The sequence below is a fragment of the Schistocerca gregaria genome, chromosome 9, assembly GCF_023897955.1.
Source record: "Schistocerca gregaria isolate iqSchGreg1 chromosome 9, iqSchGreg1.2, whole genome shotgun sequence".
NCBI lineage: Eukaryota > Metazoa > Arthropoda > Insecta > Orthoptera > Acrididae > Schistocerca > Schistocerca gregaria.
In genome coordinates, this window is record NC_064928.1 from 201959763 (window position 1) to 201985070 (window position 25308).

At 41.6% G+C, this 25308-nt stretch overlaps 1 protein-coding gene and 1 pseudogene across 2 annotated transcripts in view; one reads left to right on the forward strand and one right to left on the reverse strand.

Moving 5' to 3' along the window:
- Positions 1-25308, reverse strand: part of LOC126292057 (organic solute transporter alpha-like protein) — a 336266-nt gene that overhangs the window by 157652 nt on the left and 153306 nt on the right. The gene's annotated exons all lie outside the window — the stretch shown is intronic.
- LOC126292514 (5S ribosomal RNA) lies at positions 7532-7649 on the forward strand (annotated as a pseudogene).

Here is a 25308-nt window from a genome sequence, read left to right on the forward strand (position 1 = left end):
TAATTCGACTACATTCCATTATTCTTGATTTGCTTTTGTATTTGTTGTTCATCTTTTACACTTCTTTGTTATACTGTCCATTCCATTCAACTGCTCTTCCAACTCCTTTCCTCTCTCTGACAGAATTACGTCACCGGCAAATCTCAAACTTTTTTTCTTCCCTGGACTTTGATTCCTACTCAACATTTTTCTATGATTTCCTTCATTGCTTACTCAATATACTGAATGAATACCGTCGCGGAAAGGCTATAATCCTGCCTCTCTCCCTTCTCAACCACTGCTTCCGTTTCACACCCCTCGACTCCTACAGCTGCCGTCTGGATGCTGAACAAGTTTTAAGTAGTCTTTCGTTCCCTGTATTTTACAGCTTCAACATTCAGAATTTAAGAGAATATTCCAGTAAACACTGGCAAAAGCTTTCTGTAAGTCTATCAGTGCTATAAATGTAGCTGCTTATTTCCAACATGAAGTTAGGATAGGAGCAGCAACTTGGATAGAAAATTCTTTACTGTAATTCCACCATTGTTGCGTTTTATCATGCTGGCGACTTGTTTGGAACTACGAAGTTAATTTTCAAGCAAAGCCTGTTATATGTGCACTAATAGTGTTTGAATAGGCAGCAATAAATTCACAGATAGGTGGCACACACATGATAGTCACATGGAATGTCAACCAATTTCAGACTGTAGATGTATTCATGAAGTGCACTTTAACTAGACTCTAGCCACCAGCTTACAAAAACGAAAATGTGACAGAATTACAATGAAGAATTTGCTACAAACGTAGGTTTGCCTTTCCTTAATTTACTTTCTAAGAGAAGTCGTAGCGTCAGTATTGCCTCACGTGTTCCCACATTTCTCTGGAATCTAAACTGATCTTTTCAGAGGTCAGCTTCTAAGTGTTTTTCCATACTTCCGTAAAGAATTCGTGTTAGCATTTTGCATCCATGGCTGATACAACAGGGTCATTCAACTGTCATTACAGATGCATCTTATGCAACCCACACCACTACCTTCAAATATCACATGAAAAATTTTCGTAATCTCATGCCCGCTTCACATAAACTTTTAGTCTTGCAGAAAAAATGAACGGGGTCTTTTTGTAGAAAATTTAATGTAATTAAAATTTATACTGGGACACATTTTCGCTAGAGGCGAATTATTCAAGAAAAACTTGCAGAAATGACCTTCAAACGCATTTTTCTTTAATAACTCGAAAACCCTGGCCTCCAGCGGAACTTTATCTCAGTACAAAAATGAACTACATTAAGTTTCCTACAAAAAGATCGCGTACATTTTTTTCTGTAGGACTAGTGATTTGAACGTAGCAAGCGAGAGAATATGAAAATCAAATCAAGTGTGTGGTTTTTAGAGTCGTTGCGGGTTGCATAAAACCCAACGGTAGGGGGCGGCAGACGCTGTGCGTTTAAGTCCTGGTCGTGCCCTGCACGTCTTCTCAATATGAAGGAAATGAATGAGGGGGAGTTTGTGTGGTACCCTTGTGAGAAGAGATGGGGAGACACTGGTTGGCCGCAAGAGATCGGGACTCGATGCGATGGGCGGCGTATGCGGCAAGCATACCAAATTGGCCTCAAGAGCGCTGTTTGTAGTCGTCTCGTAGTGGGGACAACGGGCGCCCGTTGGCACGGCAGGTGCGGTAATCGAGTACATCACCTCGCGACACGACCTAACAACTACCGCCATTCAACATAGCACGTGTGACTCCAATGCTGTGATGATGCTGTGGTATATCGAGAGGTTGTAACAATGGAAAATTGTACTGAAATGAAGGAGGATCTGCAGCGAATTGACGCATGGTGTAGGGAATGGCAATTGAGTCTCAATGTAGACAAGTGTAATGTGCTGAGAATACATAAAAAGATAGATCCCTTATCATTTAGCTACAATATAGCAGGTCAGCAAATGGAAGCAGTTAATTACATAAATTATATGGGAGTACGCATTAGGAGTGATTTAAAATGGAATGATCATATAAAGTTGATCGTCGGTAAAGCAGATGCCAGACAGATTCATTGGAAGAATCCTAAAGAAATGCAATCCGAAAACAAAGGAAGTAGGTTACAGTACGCTTGTTCGCCCACTGCTTGAATACTGCTCAGCAGTGTGGGATGCGTACCAGATAGGGTTGATAGAAGAGATAGAGAAGATCCAACGGAGAGCAGCGCCTTTCTTTACAGGATTATTCAGTTATCGCGAAAGCGTTACGGAGATGATAGCTCGGTACGGGCTTTTGTTAAAGTTTCGAGAACATACCTTCACTGAAGAGTCAAGCAGTATATTGGTCCCTCCTACGTATATCTGGCGAAGAGACCATGAGGATAAAATCAGAGAGATTAGAGCCCATACAGAGGCATACCGACAATCCTTCTTTCCACGAACAATACGAGACTGGAATAGAAGGGAGAACCGATAGGGCTACTCAGGGTACCCTCCGCCACACACCGTCGGGTGGCTTGCGAAGTATGGATGTAGATGTAGAAGGTGATGGAGGTCAGTACACGCTTAGCTAACAAGAGAGCCATCAGACCTGTTAACGACAGATTTGGATGAGGCTTAGGAATGTTGTAAGCGGATCTGTCTTGAGTACCTCATAGCGGCTTTTCATGCGACGGCCCACAGTCTCCGAGAAAATTGATGTTGATGTTTTATCTGTAGCTCCTATACCCGTAACGCTACACATGTCAACCATCGAGCGAAGGTAGTGCAGCGGCTAAGGTTCAGAGCTATCACGTTAACAGCACTGGTTAAAATCCAGCCTGCGTAATACTTTTTATTTTTTCATTGTCTTCGTACAGAATGTCATTAAATAGTACGTGTCATGCGAAATTATCCAAAAATAGTAGAAAAGCGGAAGGAAGGAAGGAAGACTCAATTTAACGTCCCGTCGACATGCAGGTCATTAGGTCAGAAGCTCGGATTGTGTCAAGGAATGGGAAGGAAATCGGCCGTGCCCTGTTAAAGGAACGATCTCGGAATTTGTCGGGGGGGATTTAGAAAATCACGGAAAATCTAAATCAGAATGTCCAGACGTGGGTTTGAACCGTCGCCCTCCCGAATGCGAGTGCAGTGTGATAGTCACTTCGGCACCTCGTTCGGTTTTTCAAGATCAGTCATATTCTCCGTATTTCCTTAATAAATCAATCATTAGAGCAACCTTCTTTCAAATGTGTATTCAGTTAGTTACAGAATCAAGTTACTCGTCAGCGCTCTAATCACTTGCTGTGTTAGAAGAGCATTTCGGATGTTCTTTGACGTAGATGCAACCGAAACAAATTCGCAGAGCACGATGCACGTTTAAAGGAAGCTATTCCCTTGCGGCACACAGATTTCAGAAGCGATACCGGAAAATACGGTTCGTTTGAATTCAAAAAGATTGTCCTTTCTTCAATAAAAATTCCATGCCAATCACGCGTCTTTTATCACTCCTGCGAAAGCAGGTCTGTTACACTGATGCCAAATTGGAGAACTAATTTTTAAGGCTTCTTCCCGTGAAGCATTTTCTATGATAATCTTTAGCAAGTTGGGAACATTCTGAACGATTTTTTCGTGAAAATTTTAACCCGCCTGTAAAATAAAAATCGCAGGTACATGCAATGTATTCACAGTTGCGAAAGCATGCAACTATCAGCTGCATGCATGTCCGAAGGAACATGGCTTCCTTTCTTTTAACGACATAGGATTGAAATATTCTGTTTCTTCGCCCATGCGAAGGCTTTCAATTAAAATACCCTCTCCTGTACGGGAATTGCATAATGTGTGTACGAGTACAGGTTGTGACGCAGGTTGAGTTGTGCACGGGTAGCCAGATCTGTTAAGGGAGCCGCTCACGTAAAGTGGGGGTGCGGGTTCGAGTCCTGGCCACTGTCATCGTTTCCTTGTACAGCCGATGGGTGTCCGTTTTCATAAATGCGAATACATTTCATGTACTTCGTAACGGCTGTAGTCGCCGCAGTGCCTGTCTCTTTGAACATACGTACATGCATGCGGGTCCGAACCAACACTGCACTGTCCGTCTTAACAACACGCGAACGGTAATATCGTAAACATCACGGGGCTCATAAAGAGGAGTTAATTTGGCAGAGAATTTTTACGGGCTGGTGGGTTCTTTTCTTCCATCTACAAAGGTTTGATCACGAAGTGTCTGATTATGTACCATCCCCACGAATGAAGCGAACGTTATCCAGATATTTCGCATTTTAACTACTAATCACAAACGCAATACACGTTTGAAGATGGTTTGCTGCAAATAATGATATATTATAAAATTACTATAGCGGTAATTGCTATTTTTCAATAATTTTGTATACTATCTAATTCTAGCCAGTACTTTGAAACTATATAACAAAGTAAGGACGTGGGATGTGAACCTGCACCGGCCGTATGATAGCCCTCTACTTTAGCCGCTGAGCTGCTTTCACTTCAGAGTAATAGTACTAACGTTACGGTTACAAAAGGTACGCATAAACTTCAACATCGATTTTCGCGGAAACTTGGGATTGTGCCCAAAAAAATCAAGTAGCCATGCATTCAGTACTGGTCCGTCTAAAACGTACGTTAAGACTCATCAAATTTCGTGCTTAATAGATCTTATGGTCCCCTTGTAAGATGGAAGCAGACTCCTGCGTCATTATTCAAAAGCCATACGAGGCGACAGCCTGGGTTAGATCTGTTCGGAAAACGTGTCCCCGCTAGTTGTATTACCTTGGTGAAGTGCCTCCTCCCCTTCAGCGCAGTCGGCGCTACCAACCGTACAGGGGTAGCTGTTCTCATCTCTTCCGCTAATTCCTGGAGGTGGCGACGGCGATGTCTTCGTAGTTCAGAAGTTGGCTATAGCACTGTAGCAGCAGACTCGAGGACGCCGAGAAAAAACGTGTCCTTCCGAGTTAGCGTGGCCAAAGCGTAAATTTGAACCAAACAGTTTTTCTTTTAATGGTCGGCTCCATCTCGGAACTTTTTAAAATGACATTCTTTGCGGGTATCACAAATAAATTTTTGCCTTTCATCAGATGATCCTATAATTTAGCAACATACCCATGGGCCTAGAATCTCAAACAAAATTGATTTCACAGGTGACATTTTTATATTAAGTTCAAGTTTTTCAGCTCAATACGCACGCAGTCGACCCGTGGCTGCCGTTATTGGAAATGTATTTCCCGTCTTCTGAACGAATCTGTCGTTAGATTTGAAATTAATTTATGTACGCAGATTCCTGTGTTGAGGACATAGTGATAGACATCCCTGGGGTTGTGAAGCAGCTGAATGGGCTGAAAATAAATAAATCACCAGGTCCTGATGGGATTCCAATTCGGTTTTACAGAGAGTACTCTACTGCATTGGCTCCTTACTTAGCTTGCATTTATCGCGAATCTCTTGCCCAACGTAAAGTCCCGAGCGACTGGAAAAAAGCGCAGGTGACGCCTCTATATAAGAAGGGTAGAAGGATGGATCCTCAAAATTACAGACCAATATCCTTAACATCGGTTTGTTGCAGGATTCTCGAACATATTCTCAGTTCGAGTATAATGAATTTCCTTGAGACAGATAAGTAGCTGTCCATGCATCACCACGGCTTTAGAAAGCATTGCTCCTGCGAAACTCAACTCGCCCTTTTTTCACATGATATCTTGCGAACTATGGATGAAGGGTATCAGGCGGATGCCATATTCCTTGACTTCCGAAAAGCGTTTGACGCAGTGCCCCACAGCAGACTCCTAACTAAGGTACGAGCATATGGGATTGCTGAGTGGCTCGAAGACTTCTTAAGTAATAGAACCCAGTACGTTGTCCTCGATGGTGAGTGTTCATCGGAGGTGAGGTTATCATCTGGAGTGCCACAGGGAAGTGTGATAGGTCCGCTGTTGTTTTATATCTACATAAATGATCTTTTGGATTCGGTGGATAGCAATGTGGGGCTGTTTGCTGATGTTGCTGTGGTGTACGGGAAGGTGTCGTCGTCGAGTGACTGTAGGAGGATACAAGATGACTTGGACAGGATTTGTGATTGGTGTAAAGAATGGCAGCTAACTCTAAATATAGATAAATGTAAATTAATGCAGATGAATAGGACAAAGAATCCCGTAATGTTTGAATACTCCATTAGTAGTGTAGCGCTTGACACAATCACGTCGATTAAATATTTGGGCGTAACATTGCAGTTGTGGGGAAGGCGGATAGTCGTCTTCAGTTCATTGGTAGAATTTTGGGAAGATGTGGTTCATCTGTAAAGGAGACCGCTTATAAAACATTAATACGACCTATTCTTGAGTACTGCTCGAGCGTTTGGGATCCCTATCAGGTCGGATTGAGGGAGGACATAGAAGCAATTCAGAGGCGGGTTGCTAGATTTGTTACTGGTAGGTTTGGTCATCACGCGAGTGTTACGAAAATGCTTCAGGAACTCGGGTGGGAGTCTCTAGAGGAAAGGAGGCATTCTTTTCGTGAATCGTTACTGAGGAAATTTAGAGAACCAGCATTTGAGGGTGATTGCAGTACAATTTTACTGCCACCAACTTACATTTCGCGGAAAGACCACAAAGATAAGATGAGAGAGATTAGGGCTCGTACACAGGCATATACGCAGTCATTTTTCCCACGTTCTGTTTGGGAGTGGAACAGGGAGAGAAGATGCTAGTAGTGGTACGAGGTACCCTCCGCCACGCACCATATGGTGGATTGCAGAGTATGTATGTAGATGTAATTTGTTCTCTCTCTTTGCTGGGGCGGCATGTAATGGCTTCTAGGGCTCCTCCATGTGCATGATAGGCACCGTGGAAAAGTCTTTGGTTTGTAAGTGGAAGGACGGAAGAAAATAGGAAGTGATTATGTATTACCTGCATCCCAAGTCTTTTCGTTTTAAATTATACAAGTATTTTCATTGCTATTAAGAATGTGCAATCACAAATGTTCGGAACAATATGTTCGGGTTAGGAATATTTATGGGGCTACAAGAAGTTATTTTATGCATTTTATAAACTTGTTACATTACAATGTTTTTATCTAAATAAGTACTTTGTTTTATTTTTGAGTCCTATGTGTGTAAAATTTTTCAATCGATTTCAGAGATTTTGATGAGATTATAACGGAAAAATCTGGCAAATTTCTGGATTATTTCATTTTTCCTTCATCTGAGTCAACCAGTAAATTGCTTTCTCCTACACTTATTTCACGAAAAGGTGTCAAAGCTAAAAATTATAGAGAATCTACCTGTAGCTCACTCCGTGACTTATCAGCAATGGTTCATACCACGAAACATTCTCAAGTGGAAAAGTAAGAGGAGGAAATTACACTGATACACAAAGTACCCTCCTCCATACACCAGGCAATAAAGAGCGTTAATATTGCATTGTCATCGAGTTCTGATCTCTGTTAAAATTTTCAAGTCTCTAGCTAACCGTTAAGTTAGTTTAAAATGAACTGGAAAATTTGTACCCAATAGACAGACAAGAAAGTGACCTAATTCACTGCGCCACTGAATTAAAGGATCACGTCTTCGAATCCCCATGACTTCTATCTGCAACGGCCTTGCCGCAGTGGCTACACCGGTTCCCGTCAGATCATCGAAGTTAAGCGCTGTCGGGCGTGGCCGGTACTTGGATGGGTGACCATCCGGGCCGCCATGCGCTGTTGCCATTTTTTGGGGTGCACTCAGCCTCGTGATGCCAATTGAGGAGCTACTCGACCGACTAGTAGCGGCTCCGGTAACAGAAAACCAGCATAACGATCGGGAGAGCGGTGTGCTGACCACACGCCCCTCCTATCCGCATCCTCAATTGAGGATGACACGGCGGTCGGATGTCCCGATGGGCCACTTGTGGCCTGAAAACGGAGTGCTTTTTTTTCCTATGACTCCTACCTATAGCGACGCTTAAGTTTTAAATTTAGTCCAAAGGTGTGTTCAAACTTCCTCTGTCACGGCGCATTAGCGTGGCACCCTGCGACATCAGCGTCGGGCTCCGCGACCCTTTAAACAGCAAGCTGTCGAGACTTGCGAAAAGTAGGCCACACATCAGAAGTTCGGGTGACGTGTAACTTGGGTTAGTGATGTCCCACTGGCACAAAATTTCACAACCCTGCCCAATGCCACCGTGGACGTGTCGCACTAGTGGATGGTCGTCACATTCCCTCTTAAACACCCCTCACCCGTTCTTTGGATGCCTCTGCGATTCGGGCCAGAACCCAGCGCTCAAATCACTCGGTTTTCATATGAGTGGCCCAGAAAAATCTTCCACACACACCGTCGCTCGCAAGTGGTACAAAATGGCCACTGGGGGATAGCGTAAACGACTTCAGTGAAACCTCCCGTTTCCCTGAGGCGTTGATCCCCGTACACTTCGCGGTAGAAAACGACAAGAAGACGTTCTTCACATCCTGTGACACTATATTCATCCAGAATTTGTGAATGACAGCATTTAGAAACCACCAACAAAATTACACATAATTTTAAACCTTTACGAAGCTGTAAAAGGTCAGCATCACGGCTGGTGTTTTAAGTTATTACTTCTTTGCTACTGACTCTACTCGCAAGGCATTTTACACGCAGAATTCACATGTAGCACTGAATGTACACATTGCTCAGCGAATGCGACGATATAAACATTGAGATGCATGAAAAACTAGCTTTTGCCTAAAACAGAGAGGAAATTACCCACACCATAGTCTACATCTACATCGATACTCTGCAAATCACACTTAAGTGCCAGGCAGAGGGTTCATCGAACCACCTTCACAATCATTATTCCAATCTCGTATAGCGCGCGGAAAGAATGAACACCTATATCTCTCCGTGCGAGCTCTGATTTCCATAATTTTATCTTGGTGATCGTTCCTCCCTATGTACGCTGCGTCAACAAAATATTTTCACATTCGGAGGAGAAAGTTGGTGATAGGAATTTCGTGAGAAGATTCCGTCGCAATGAAAAACGTCTTTCTTGTAATGATTTCCAACCCAAATTCTCTATCATTTCTGTGACACTCGGTCCCATATTTCGCAATAATACAAAACGTGCTGCCGTTCTTTGAACTTTTTCGATGTATTCCGTCAGTCCTATTTGGTAAGGATCCCGCTCAGCGCAGAAATACTCCAAAAGAGGACGGACAAGCGTTGTGTAGGCAGTCTCCTTTCTAAGTGTAACATTTTCTAAGTGTCCTGCCAATAAAACGCAGTCTGTGGTTAGCGTTCCATTTTCTGTGTGTTCCTTTCAATACCTAGGTGTTTAGTTGAATTTGCGACTTTTAGATTTATCGTGTAACCGAACTGTAACGAGTTCCTTTTAGCACTCATGTGGAAGACCTCACACTTTTCGTTACTTAGGGTCAACTGCCACTTTTCGCACCATTCCGATATTTCCTCTAAATCGTTTTGCAGTTTATTTTGATCTTTTGGTGACTTTATCAATCGATAAACGACAGCGTCATCTGCAGACAACCGATGACGGCTGCTCAGATTGTCTCCCAAATGGAAGCACTTTGCGACTTGCAACAAACTTTAAACGTAGTTTCAAACCTTTTCTACATTTCTCGCTTATTTTCTTAACATCAAATATTTAACATACTTGACTCATTTGCAAAGTTATGAGCTACTTGAACTGTTTTACACAAGGGAGTTCTATTATTTAAAGAATCAGGCGTTTAGTGGTAACGTAGAATAGAACACTTATTGGGCAGACGGTGGCAACATCAGCGCACTCTGGTCACCTTCGTAACCGCCAGAGATCATCTGCAAACTCTAGTTATTTTACCTGCTGAAAGTATATCAGTGTGTAGAATTGCGTGTACGACAGATTATTCCTTCAAGGTGCTCAAGTTTTGTTGTCTGTCCGCTTGAAAGTTAATAAAGATTCGAAAGTGGCCACCATAAATAATTCTCCACTATATCCTTTCTTTCAGGAGTGCTAGTTCTGCAAGTTTCGCAGGAGAGCTTCTGTAAAGTCTGGAAGGTAGGAGACGAGATACTAGCAGAAGTAAAGCTGTGAGTACCGGGCGTGAGTCGTGCTTGGGTAGCTCAGATGGTAGAGCACTTGTCCGCGAAAGTCAAAGGTCCCGAGTTCGAGTCCCGGTCGGCCACACAGTTTTAATCTGCCAGGAAGTTTCATATCAGCGCACACTCTGCTGAAGAGTGAAAATCTCATTCTGTAATTCATTTGACATTTATTTGCTCAAACCTGAATATTATGAAAATCTGTTTTGTTGGAATTACCGAGTAGTTGCGTCAATGTGCTTCGAGTAGCTACGATCATTTCTATGATTTTCTTAGATTTGCTACGTAAAAGGTATGGGTTTGTTAATGTCTGGAATCGTGGATGAACATATTTCTAGGTCATTACGTCGTATATATTTTGCAGACTCTTAGTAGCGGCTAAAATATACGCTAACAATCCTCAATGTTGCTACGACGGCAAATAGTTCTGAGTAAGGGCACTAGGTCGGGTTGTAACAATTTACTTTGTTGTCAACACACACGGCTAGCTCAAAAATACGCGTGGTTTGGTTAAAAATGTAGTAGTTGATGCCTGGCAAATAAATATTGTTGGAGAGAGACACGATATAAGCACTTGCGGAGCTGCACTGTTATTCTCAATGTTACGTAAAATCTATGTTAAACGCTGACCTTTTTACCATTAATTATGATCTGAATAATATTTACGGCAGTGAAAACAAGTTTCTTTACCAGATAACGATTTACTCGTAAGCAACCTGAGCCTTACATTTTTATTTATTATCTTTGTGTTCGTAGAGCATATTTTACGAAAACATTGTTCTTTTCCTCATAGAAAAATATTTAAAGTATTTTTTTGTTATCTTGTGGGTGAAGCCCGAAAATAATGTGATTGATTATATTTCACATAATGGCTGCCAACGCGCCATTACGACAAAAGAATGGCAGAAGGCTAATGATAAAACTTGAATTAATTGTTTCCACATCATTATATTCACTTGGAATGTGAGGTATAAAATGAGATTAGAAAGACAAATACTTTCTATACATCTACTGTGAAAAAACTTGTACACAACTAACAGTATCGTGGGTTCAGAAGCAGCCTCGTACAAAAGCGCCTAATAGGTCCGTGAGCTGACACCAGAGCGATTATTTTATTCATTCAAGTTTTTATTCCGCAATTATATGGAAATTCCATGACATGATACAATTTTTGTTATTATTAGTATTTATTACACAGAAAGATATTTATTATTAATATTTTTTTTGTTTTCGAAACCTATAAAGACGGAAAGTTTTATCGTTCCAAAAAAATAGATCATTGACAGCACATTTACATACATCAACGCTCATAGTTTTATTCGTTATTGACACAGTTCATTTGTGGCTATTGTAACATTTTGCTACGATTTTTAGAATGCTTTCCAGGAGACGGTACACCACAAAAGGGAACCGTTTTAGGAAACATCGCTCGTACGAAACCCGGCTTGCCCTTTTCTCACGTGATATACTGCGAACTCTGGAAGAGTGATAACAAGTAAATTCCACAGTCCTAGATTTCCGGAAAGCGTTTGACATGGTGCCCCATTGCAGACTGTTAAAGAAGGTCCGACCTTACGGATTAGGTTATCAAACATGTGAGTGTCCCGCTGACTTGTTAAGTAACGGAACCCAGAACATTGTCCTCGACGGAGAGTGTTCGTCAGAAACAAAGGTATCGTTAGCAGTAGTGCCCCAGGGAAGTTTGATAGGACCGCTCATTCTCTCTTTCCCTTTTATACATGGAAAGGTGTTATCCTCAAGAGACTGTACATGCATACCAGATGACATAAATACCCTTTTAAGTTGACGTGATGAAAGGCAACTTGCTCCAAATGTAGAAAAATGTAAGTTAGTATGGATGAGTAGGAAAACAATCCTGTAACTTTCGAATACAGCATTAGTAAAGTGTTGCTCGACACGGTCACATCGTTTAAATATCTGCGCGTAACGTGACAAAGCGGTATGAAATGGAACGAGCATGCCAGCTTGATAGTCTAGAAGGTGAATGCTTGACTGCGTTTTATTGGGAAAATTTTGCGAAAGTCTAGCTCATCTGTAGAGGAGACGGCGTATAGAAAGCTAGTGCGAGTCTTTCTTGAGTACTGCTTGAGTGTTTGGGATCCTCACCAGTTCGGATTAAAGGGAGACATCGAAGCAATTCAGAGGTAGGCTACTAGTATTGTTGCTTGCTAGTTTGATCAACACGCAAGTACTATGGAACTATGGAAATACTTCGTCAGCTCAAATGGGAATCCCTGGGGGGGGGAGGGGGGAGGGGGGGGTGGAGGAGAACATCTACATCTACATCCATACTCCGCAAGCCACCTGACGGTGTGTGGCGGAGAGCACCTTGAGTACCTCTAGTAGAGAAGACGCCCTTTTCGCGAGGCACTAACGAGAAAATTTAGAGACTCGTCATTTGAGGCCGACTACAGATCGATTTTACCGCCACTGACGAAAATATCGTGTAGGGACCACGAAATAAGAGGACTGAAATTAGAGCGGAGATTAATAGAGTCGTTTTCCCTCGCTGCGTTTGCGTGTGGAAAGGAAATCACTAGTGCTTGGACGTGGTATCCTCCGCCATGCACCTTACGCTGTCTTGCGGAGTATGTGTGTAGATGTACGAGGGTTGCCCAGAAAGTAACGCATGGCATTTCTTTTTTCTTCAACAATTCTTTATTGAACATAATGAGAATTACACACACGAAAGTATGGTGTTTTATCTACACACCCTGTATTTCCACTTTATCTCCTTCCCGTTCTACGGCCTTCCTCCAGCGCAAAACAAGGGGGTGTGTGCCCAGGAGGCGGAGCCAGTAGTTCACAGGGCGAACCACCACCTGATCGTCCTAAAAATGTCTGCCATTAATGCGTCCGTCCCCGCGAATGACATCATCAGCTCTGTGCACCTTGTCGGGTGTGACAGCCGTGGATGGTCTCCCCGACCGCTGCAGTTTTTTCTCTGCAGTGAGAAATTCAATGATGGCACATTGCTTGTAACGTAACAGGTGGTCAAAAAAGTCAGTATAAATTTGAAAACTGAGTAAATCACGGAAGAATGTAGATAGAGAGGTACCAACGGATACAAATGATTGGAATGACATGGGGTTTTATTAGAACCAAAAAATACAAAATTTCAAAAAATGTCCGACAGATGGCGCTTCATCTGATCAGAATAGCAATAATTAGCATAACGAAGTGAGACAAACCAAAGATGACGTTGTTTACAGGAAATGCTCAACATGTCCACCATCATTCCTCAACAATAGCTGTAGTTGAAGAATAATGTTGTGAACAGCACTGTAAAGCATGTCCGGAGTTATGGTGAGGCATTGGCGTCGGATTTTGTCTTTCAGCATCCCTAGAGATGTCGGTCGATCACCACACACTTGCGACTTCAGGTAACCCCAAAGCCAATAATCGCACGGACTGAGGTCTGGGGACGTGGGAGGCTGATCTTTCACGCGCCATCTGTCGGACATTTTGTGAACTTAGTTTTTTTTTTTGTTCAAAGTTCACATGGCTCTGAGCACTATGGGACTTAACTTCTGAGGTGATCAGTCCCCTAGAACTTAGAACTACTTAAACCTAACTAACCTAAGGACATCACGGACATCCATGCCCGAGGCTGGATTCGAACCTGCGACCGTAGCGGTCGTGCGGTTCCAGACTGTAGCACCTAGAACCACTCGGCCACTCCGGCCGGCTTTTGTTTTGTTGTTCTAATAGAATCCCATGTCCTAGCATGTGTGTCAATTTTTACCTCTCTATCTACATTATTCCGTGGTTTATTAAGTTTTCAGATTTATACTGACTTTTAGATTACTCTGTATATCATCTACTGACGCCGTTTTGAAACTGTCTAGCAGTTACGCTATCTGTCGGAAGTGCTCACATAGGAGTCTTCAAGAAATACATACGTAACTTTTAGCATTCGTAGCATTGTTTTCGGCTGACAAAAAATGCGGTGCATTACCTTCTGGGCAACCCTCGTATATGTAGATAACGATTTGCTCCAGACGTTCCTAATAAAATATTCCAGTTTTGTTGCAAACTTGTAACAGCACAGATTTGTTTTATACCAACGGCAATCCCGTGCTTACCAGCAAGCACTGTACAACTCCTAGGTGACGTGCAGGTGAGCTGATACTTTGTCGGATACCAGTATTAAAAAGCGATATGCGACTGGATGTTATTCTTCAAAGAACGATGTTCTGGAGGATACTGAAAAGCGTGCCTTTTTGGAAAAGCCAAATCTACAACAAGAACCTCGCGTTAAGCGCAGAGTTTGCAATTTTGTAAGACTCTGGCCGACGGGAAAGACTGCAGCTTTCGGTTTACGCACTTCGGCGTAACACTCAGGACAAACTATGTCGTGCAAACAACTCGTACTCGGAGAAAGCCTCGCGAGTAGGAAGGTCGAAAAGCACACACCTACCGAGAGCGGGAGGAATGTCTTGGCGGTGGTCAAGGTACGGTCGTCACCTCATTCGGGGCTCCACTGGTCGAAGCGCTGATATCTTAAGAAGTACTCACGAACGAAATAAATGTGGGATATTGAGCGAAGACGGAACGGCAGGTTTAATTCCGTCCTCAGTGCTAATCTCTTCGTAAACAACCCAACCCGTTATTGTTACTGCTGTCGTCGTAATCGTCTGTAAGACTCGCTTGATTCAGCTCTCCTCGCTACACTATTTTGTGCCTGCGCCCACTTGCTGTCACCAATGTAATGAAATAGACTGGGCCTCATTTACAGTAGCACACGATGCAACTATTTACAAAGAAGTCAATAACACCGTACTGCGACGTTTATGATATTATTATGTGACTGAATTTATTCTTCATTATTTACTACTGTATGAAACAATTATGAATTAAAGGCCTTCCAATATTAAATAATACGTGACGTTGTCAATACTACAAAATTTTAGTAACTTATTATAACGGTACAACATCCACCAGGATTCATATGAAATGTCCACCACCACCTTTTTTTTTTATATGCATCCGGATAGTTATCGGACAATTCAGTGCTTTCTAAGGCCTTATCTGTATATAATCATTCTGTCCTATTCGATAAAAAACTTGATATTCATTGCGAAAGCGTATGCAATGTTCTGGAAGAAAGTGCGTTGTCATAATTATCGGTGGATTGTTGTCATCGATAAAATTATTTACATACACTAAATTAAGTAAGTAATCGAAACATTGAAATAATAAGTCCGTAGCAATAAATAGCTAGAGACTGCAGAGATGTTAGCATGAAAAGTCAATGCTTCAAATTTAAAAAAAAAATGGTAATCTAAAAATCCATTAACAGAAGACCTCACCATCTTGGGAAACAGCTTAAAAGTTATTACCAAGCGATGTATTTTCATTTGTTATTTATTTTTATCCGTTCCTCTGTAATTAATATTCTTTGTAATTACATGTCTAATTAACTCTCCAATTGTATACATCTCACAGTTTTCCAATTTCCAGACTTTGAGGCCTTATTAGTGCATTTTATGTATGCAATCCGATGAAGCACGAGCTCTGTACTACCATTAAATGTTAGTAAGCAAATCCAAACTGTAATTAATTACATAACTAAAATAATACGAGACATTATTGTAATTAAAGTTCAGAATGATTTTCTTATGGAAAACTAAAGATATTACTATAAAAGATTGTCATTGAATATTGCATTTTATATCTTATTCCCCCCATGAACCATGGACCTTGCCGTTGGTGGGGAGGCTTGCGCGCCTCAGCGATTCAGATGGCCGTACCGCAGGTGCACCCACACGGAGGGGTATCTGTTGAGAGGCCAGACAAACGTGTGGTTCCTGAAGAGGGGCAGCAGCCTTTTCAGTAGTTGCAGGGGCAACAGTCTGGATGATTGACTGATCTGGCCTTGCAACATTAACCAAAACGGCCTTGCTGTGCTGGTACTGCGAACGGCTGAAAGCAAGGGGAAACTACAGCCGTAATTTTTCCCGAGGACATGCAGCTTTACTGTATGATTAAATGATGATGGCATCCTCTTGGGTAAAATATTCCGGAGGTAAAATAGTCCCCCATTCGGATCTCCGGGCGGGGACTACTCAGGAGGATGTCGTTATCAGGAGAAAGAAAACTGGCGTTCTACGGATCGGAGCGTGGAATGTCAGATCCCTTAATCGGGCAGGTAGGTTAGAAAATTTAAAAAGGGAAATGGATAGGTTAAAGTTAGATATAGTGGGAATTAGTGAAGTTCGGTGGCAGGAGAAACAAGACTTCTGGTCAGGTGACTACAGGGTTATAAACACAAAATCAAATAGGGGTAATGCAGGAGTAGGTTTAATAATGAATAGGAAAATAGGAATGCGGGTAAGCTACTACAAACAGCATAGTGAACGCATTATTGTGGCCAAGATAGATACGAAGCCCACACCTACTACAGTAGTACAAGTTTATATGCCAACTAGCTCTGCAGATGATGAAGAAATTGAAGAAATGTACGATGAAATAAAAGAAATTATTCAGATAGTGAAGGGAGAAGAAAATTTAATAGTAATGGGTGACTGGAATTCGAGTGTAGGAAAAGGGAGAGAAGGAAACATAGTAGGTGAATATGGATTGGGGCTAAGAAATGAAAGAGGAAGCCGCCTAGTAGAATTTTGCACAGAGCACAACTTAATCATAGCTAACACTTGGTTTAAGAATCATGAAAGAAGGTTGTATACGTGGAAGAACCCTGGAGATACTAAAAGGTATCAGATAGATTATATAATGGTAAGACAGAGATTTAGGAACCAGGTTTTAAATTGTAAGACATTTCAAGGGGCAGATGTGGACTCTGACCACAATCTATTGGTTATGACCTGTAGATTAAAACTGAAGAAACTGCAAAAATGTGGGAAATTAAGGAGATGGGACGTGGATAAACTGAAGGAACCAGAGGTTGTACAGAGTTTCAGAGAGAGCATAAGGGAACAATTGACAGGAATAGGGGAAAGAAATACAGTAGAAGAAGAATGGGTAGCTCTGAGGGATGTAGTAGTGAAGGCAGCAGAGGATAAAGTAGGTACAAAGACGAGGGCTGCTAGAAATCCTTGGGTAACAGAAGAAATATTGAATTTAATTGATGAAAGGAGAAAATATAAAAATGCAGTAAATGAAGCAGGCAAAAAGGAATACAAACGTCTCAAAAATGAGATCGACAGGAAGTGCAAAATGGCTAAACAGGGATGGCTAGAGGACAAATGTAAGGATGTAGAAGCTTATTTCATTAGGGGTATGATAGATACTGCCTACAGGAAAATTAAAGAGACCTTTGGAGAGAAGAGAACCACGTGTATGAATATCAAGAGCTCAGATGGCAGCCCAGTTCTAAGCAAAGAAGGGAAGGCAGAAAGGTGGAAGGAGTATATAGAAGGTTTATACAAGGGCGATGTACTTGAGGACAATATTATGGAAATGGAAGAGGATGTAGATGAAGACGAAATTGGAGATATGATACTGCGTGAAGAGTTTGACAGAGCACTGAAAGACCTGAGTCGAAACAAGGCCCCCGGAGTAGACAACATTCCATTAGAACTACTGACGGCCTTGGGAGAGCCAGTCATGACAAAACTCTACCAGCTGGTGAGCAAGATGTATGAGACAGGCGAAATACCCTCAGACTTCAAGAAGAATATAATAATTCCAATCCCAAAGAAAGCAGGTGCTGACAGATGTGAAAATTACCGAACTATCAGTTTAATAAGCCACGGCTGCAAAATACTAACACGAATTCTTTACAGACGAATGGAAAAACTGGTAGATGCAGACCTCGGGGAGGATCAGTTTGGATTCCGTCGAAATGTTGGAACACGTGAGGCAATACTGACCTTACGACTTATCTTAGAAGAAAGATTAAGAAAAGGCAAACCTGCGTTTCTAGCATTTGTAGACTTAAAGAAAGCTTTTGACAATGTTGACTGGAATACTCTTTTTCAAATTCTAAAGGTGGCAGGGGTAAAATACAGGGAGCGAAAGGCTATTTATAATTTGTACAGAAACCAGATGGCAGTAATAAGAGTCGAGGGGCATGAAAGGGAAGCAGTGGTTGGGAAAGGAGTGAGACAGGGTTGTAGCCTCTCCCCGATGTTATTCAATCTGTATATTGAGCAAGCAGTAAAGGAAACAAAAGAAAAATTTGGAGTAGGTATTAAAATTCATGGAGACGAAGTAAAAACTTTGAGGTTCGCCGATGACATTGTAATTCTGTCAGAGACGGCAAAGGACTTGGAAGAGCAGTTGAACGGAATGGACAGTGTCTTGAAAGGAGGATATAAGATGAACATTAACAAAAGCAAAACGAGGATAATGGAATGTAGTCAAATTAAATCGGGTGATGCTGAGGGAATTAGATTAGGAAATGAGACACTTAAAGTAGTAAAGGAGTTTTGCTATTTAGGAAGTAAAATAACTGATGATGGTCGAAGTAGAGAGGATATAAAATGTAGACTGGCAATGGCAAGGAAAGCGTTTCTGAAGAAGAGAAATTTGTTAACATCGAATATAGATTTATGCATCAGGAAGTCGTTTCTGAAAGTATTTGTTTGGAGTGTAGCCATGTATGGAAGTGAAACATGGACGATAACTAGTTTGGACAAGAAGAGAATAGAAGCTTTCGAAATGTGGTGCTACAGAAGAATACTGAAGATAAGGTGGATAGATCACGTAACTAATGAGGAGGTATTGAATAGGATTGGGGAGAAGAGACGTTTGTGGCACAACTTGACTAGAAGAAGGGATCGGTTGGTAGGACATGTTTTGAGGCATCAAGGGATCACAAATTTAGCATTGGAGGGCAGCGTGGAGGGTAAAAATCGTAGAGGGAGACCGAGAGATGAGTACACTAAGCAGATTCAGAAGGATGTAGGTTGCAGTAGGTACTGGGAGATGAAGCAGCTTGCACAGGATAGAGTAGCATGGAGAGCTGCATCAAACCAGTCTCAGGACTGAAGACGACAACAAACAAAACAACATCTTATTCGGCTGTAACATCAATTTCTTTATGTTATATAAATTTTAATTATAACATCAAACTGTACAAAATTACTAATGCTTTATTTTGGAAGTTATTGTTAGAATTCTACATAAAGCGATGCACTGATGCTGCGAGGAGTCAGTTTTGAAGTTACTTTTGGAAGTCAAAGAGACCAGTGAAGTCTGTCGTGTTTTGTTTACATGACTAGTGTGCAGTTCGGATGTCAATTAATGTGAATAAATTTTGTGAAGCATCAAAATTTCGCATTCATTCATCAATGGACCAGGCAGAAGAAACTTAAGTAACATTCACCATGAGTCGTTACACTATAACAGTGGGTATTACGAGCCTGCGAGTGTCTAAAACAAAATTATCTAATTTAAAAGAATGCTATTGCAATTTCGTAAGTGCAGCTGTTTAATGTAAAAATTAACATTCTGAAAAAATAATATAATACTAGAATGTTTAGTAATGTATATGATTACAAAACATACAAAGAAACGAATTGTACTAAAATTCACAACTCCTGATCGAGATCTGAAATAATGATATAACAAAGAAGAAATCTAAAGTTTTTCGCAACTAACCGCTTACGTATTACATTTTGTAATAATTTGCGAAGAAAATATAATTTGATAAAAATTCAGATTATGTCAAACATTTTTGATCTTTTTTGTAATGCATAATCCTGCTCTTCAAATTTTGTGAACATGTAATTCGATCAGTCAGTCAGTCTTTACCACTGTTTTGGTTAAGACAGCCTGTACAGTTTCGTTTGTGTGAAGTGTCATGGTTCAGATAATCCGTAGTGATATTAATGCGACAACAACTCCGCCTGCTATTGTTTTCATGATTTAAACGCTGAGCCAGTTTCGGTGAAATTCGGTATTCTGACAGTTTGAATCCTGAGGAAGATCGAAGTCTAAGCTATTCATAAGAGTGGAGCAAGCTGAGTGAAAAAAAAAATTAAATTAGTTGCATATGTAAACGTTGTATGATGAATAGCTATTTCAATAGCATAACGTGTAGATGCACGATCCTGCTCACGCTGCTCCCTATACACAATCGTGCATATCAAAGCTCAGGAGGGTGAAGCGCGGAGCACAAATCACGAGCTGTGGTTGCATGTGCAGCCAGACACTTGAGGGCAGCTGACGTTATTGCAAATTACTTATTTACGACCACTCACCATAACGAAACTACTCATATGCGCACACAGCTCAGAATAGCAATTAGTTTGTTATAAAGTAAGCGTGATGATCGGGATGATGGAATGACTGTGAAACAAAATTAAGAATATTTCTGATACAACTGAAGTATAAATGGTAAGTCACACGAAAATTCTCTCAGGATATTATTTATAAAGAAGAAACAGAGATCTAATAAGAATGAAATTTTCACTCTACAGCTGAGTGTGCGCTGATATGGAACTTACTAGCAGATTAAAACTGTTTGCCGGACCGAGACTCGAACTCGGGATCTTTGCCTTTCGCGGCAAGTGCTCTATTGGTAGAGCACTTGCCCGTGAAAGGCAAAGGTCCCGAGTTCGAGTCCCGGTCCGGCACACAGTTTTAAGCTGCCAGAAAGTTTCAGAGATGTAATTATTCAACAACCCAGTCGTGTTATTCTAACAGTCTCCTGTTGAATGCCGACTCTTGGTCGTATGAACTTTGCTTCGATACCAAATACATCACCCTCAAAGTAAAAACCAAATATATCACCCGCAAAGTAAAAAAACCTCGCCAGCCTCTGTGGCCGAGCGGTTCTAGGCGCTTCAGTCCGGAACCGCGCGACTGCTACGTTCGCAGGTTCGAATCCTGCCTCATGCATGGATGTGTATGATGTGCTTAGATTAGTTAGGTTTAAGTAGTTCTAAGTTCTACGGGACTGATGACCTCAGATGATAAGGCCCATAGTGCTCAGAGCCATCTGAACTATTTTTAAAAACAGCTCATTTTTGAAAGAGTCAAATAATAATATTTCTTATCTAAGAAACCAGACAGTGACGTTAGATCATTCTCGTCCATTTGCAATATATCGGTTTTGATTTGCAGATCACGGTTTTGTGTAAGCTGATCTGGCGTATCCATTTGGTTGGAGTGCATGTCGCTGACTTGTGTTAGTGTCAATAATCAGTTGCATGGAGCGCATTGCCATATTTGTTCCTCTCGAACAGCACAAAGGAGACAGCTGAGCCTAACTTCCAATGCGACGGACCGACCACCATCTACAGCGTCACATACTCTGACTTCATGATACCCTGGAGTAGATGTCTGGAATTTAACCCAAGGCAATTGGAGCAAATTATGGTGATCTTGAACCTTACTCCCACCACCGCATCGCCTCTTGCCGGTCAAATATAGGCTTTGAAAATATCTTCAGCCGGCTTCAGAAGCATCTCGTGTCCTGTATCTAATAGTCTTGCTTATGTGTTAGGACTCCTCTTGCGGTAGTTATCGTGGGTAGTAGTTTTTTCCAATTGATTGGCTTTCTTTCCTTGCCCATTCAGCTATCTCAACAGTATATTGTCAATTATGACGATACGAACTTAAGAACAACACCCTGACCCTGAGAGGAGAAAGTGCATGAACTAACCGATGGATGGTAATTGAACCAAGGAATTTCTTACCTAGATTCCAAGAGATTAGTAATAACCGAAGGGTCCTAATGGGAAGTCGGTAAATATCATTCTGTAATTATTTCATCTCCAATCAGCTATTTATATTATTATTATTATTATTTTGTCAAAGAGTGATATACAGAAAATTGCCAAAGTAACGTCTGGAGTTAGTAAACGCCAGAGAGACGATACAGGCAGTTAACCAGGTATCGTTGTCATGAACTAACCGATGGATGGTAATTGAACCAAGGAATTTCTTACCTAGATTCCAAGAGATTAGTAATAACCGAAGGGTCCTAATGGGAAGTCGGTAAATATCATTCTGTAATTATTTCATCTCCAATCAGCTATTTATATTATTATTATTATTATTTTGTCAAAGAGTGATATACAGAAAATTGCCAAAGTAACGTCTGGAGTTAGTAAACGCCAGAGAGACGATACAGGCAGTTAACCAGGTATCGTTGTCATCGGCGCTTTCATAATAATTGGCGCTGGCATCTGACATGGGACTTAAGTCTTTTGCACTACTGATCCAGTCGCGTCAAAACCACAGCAGATGACTGCCGTAAGGTAACCAGTTATACTTGCAGAGGTATAAGACTTCGACTACCAAACTAATGCACCTGACGCTGAAGCCTTGTTGTTTGGAAACTGAAAAAAAGGATATAAGCATGTAGGCTGATTATTCATAAGAAACAGACAGACAGCAACCAGAAACTATTAATAAAGCTATTTATTTCAATGAATAACGTGGTAAGTGCTTTAGAACCCACAAGTTCATCTTGAGATGGATGTTCACAAGATGCACATTTGTGTGTAGTTTGGGTAAGACTGTTGCTCTTTATTCCCCTCTTGTGGTAAAAGATTCTTGGTATGGTGACACTCTAAGGCAAAAAACGATGTTAGAAACGACCTATTTAAGCGTAATAATGAACACAATGTAAACAAATATATAAAACTGAATACTACTACCATTCAGTCTTAAATATATCTTTACTGTGTGCTCCGTTGTTTTTGTTGTTGTTGTGGTCTTCTGTCCAGAGACTAGTTTGATGCTGCTCTCTATGCTACTCTATCCTGTGCAAGCTTCATCATCTTCCAGCACCTACTGCAGCCTACATCCTTCTGAATCTGCTTAGTGTATTCATCTCTTGGTCTAACTCTACGATTTTTTCACTCCGGGCTGACCTATAATACTAAATTGGTGATCCCTTGATGCCCCAGAACATGTCCTACCAACCGATCCCTTCTTTAAGTCAAGTTGTGCCACAAACTTCTCCTCTCCTCAATTCTATTCAGTACCTCTTCATTAGTTATGTGATCTACCCATCTAATCTTCAGCATTCTCCTGTAGCACCACGTTTCGAAAGCTTCTATTCTGTTCTTGTCCAAACTAGTTATCGTCCACGATTCACTTCCATACATGGCTACACTCTATACAAATAATTTCATAAACGACTTCCTGACACTTAAATCTATAATCGATGTTAACAATTTTCTCTTCTTCAGAAACGTCTTTCCTTCCAACTGCCAGTCTACATTTTATATCCTCTCTACTTCGACCATGGTCAGTTATTTTGCTCCCAAAATAGCAAAACTCATCCACTACTTTCAGGTCTCATTTCCTCATCCAATTCTCTCAGCATCACCTGATTTAATTCCACTACATTCCATTATCCTCGTTTTGCTTTTGTTGATGTTCATGTTATACACTCCTTTCAAGACACTGTCCATTCCGTTCAACTGCTCTTCCAGGTCCTTTGCTATTTCTGACAGATTTACGATGTCATTGGTAAACCACAACGTTTTTATTTCTTCTCCATAGATTTTAATTCCCACTCCGAAGTTTTCTTTTGTCCATAGTTATGACGTTTAAATAGGTCGTTTCCAACGTCGCTCTGTACCGTAGACCACCACCATCCCAAGAGACTTCACCACGACGGGGAATACAGAGCAAGAGACTTGTGTAAACTTAATGTAAACATCAAACAAATTTGCATGTTTCGAACAGCCGTCTGAAGATGAACCAATCGATTCGAAACCGATTACGACGCTATTTACTTAAATATAGCATTAATAAAAGCGGCTGGTTGCTGTGTTTTTGCTTGTAAGAATCATTCCACATGCTTGTAGTTTTTTGTGTCAGTTTGCAAACAATTTCTAGGCTGAAACTTCCTGGCAGATTAAAACTGTGTGCCCGACCGAGACTCGAACTCGAGACCTTTGCCTTTCGCGGGCAAGTGTTCTACCAACTGAGCTACCGAAGCACGACTCACGCCCGGTACTCGCAGCTTTACTTCTGCCAGTATCCGTCTCCTACCTTCCAAACTTTACAGAAGCTCTCCTGGCAGAAGTAAAGCTGTGAAAGGCAAAGGTCCCGAGTTCGAGTCTCGGTCGGGCACACAGTTTTAATCTGCCAGGAAGTTTCATATCAGCGCACACTCCGCTGCAGAGTGAAAATCTCAATCTGGAAATTTCTAGGCTCATCGTCAGGCACATTAGTTCAGTAATCAAAGTCATATACTCCGCAAGTACATCGGGTTCCTTAAGGCAGAATCTTCCGCTGTGGTTTTGAACCGACTGGATGAGTAATGGGGAAGACTATAGCCGAATGCCTGATGACAACGCTAATGATCACGACGGCACCGGGAATCACGATAGTGCCGATAGCGACGATACAAAGACAACTGCCAGTATCATTTTGCTGGCCTTTGCTATATGCAGGTGTCACTTTGGCAATTTTCCGTGTAATGGGAGTCTTCTTCCTTGTGTTAATCTCATCGCCAGACTGCTGCTATTGCCCCAGCTCGTCAGAAAAGAGAGAGGCGTTCCGCGCTTTTATCAGTACAGCCGAGTCCTTGCTTCCCTGCCGTAACAGCTCTTTGTTGATTCTGCGGGTCCAGGCAACACGGCAACCACTCGAGCTAAATGGCACGCTCCGACAAGCAGATACAAAGGGAAGTACTTGGCCGTGACACTTCGGAAGCGATCGCACTTCAGCCTCTCTTAGGTAAGCTACGGAAACCTGAAATGGAATGGCTACACTGAAAATTGTAACCCGTTCTCCCGGAACATTCGTATATCACCTCTCTGACTATAGGGTGTCTGCAGAGTACCAAAGAAGTCTGACAGCATTCACCTAAAGCCATTTGCGATAGCAACATTTTGCACACCGAAAAGAAAGGGTGTAGACTAGACATTCTAGAAGAATTAGAGATTTTCAAGCATCTAGCTCGAAAGAATACCCTCATCCTACAGCTACAGCTAAGCAACAAAAATTTCTTCGACTGTATAAAGCCGTTACTCGATATCTGACTTCGGGTCTCCTTTTGCAGGATGCCGACATGTTCTTTTCCTTCTGAGGTAGTTCTGTGTTTTCTAATTATCAAACGTTTCTTGGCTGTATTTCACGTCAATATTGCTTTCTAACAGTTGCCATTCAGTGGTATCTACACTTTAATCGTGTCTGCCTATATTTCAGTATGGAGTAGCCTAATTGTATCTACGGCTACTAGACTGCGCGCTCACTGCAGTGCCGTGTTCACCTGGCCGCATTTGTCAATGAGGTCATTCCGATTACAACCTGTAACCGCATAAGTAGAGAGCAGCCCTTAGTGATTCGCCATCAGTTTTTTTATCTTAAATTTCTTTGTGACTAATGCCCTTTTGGCATATTTATTATTTTATA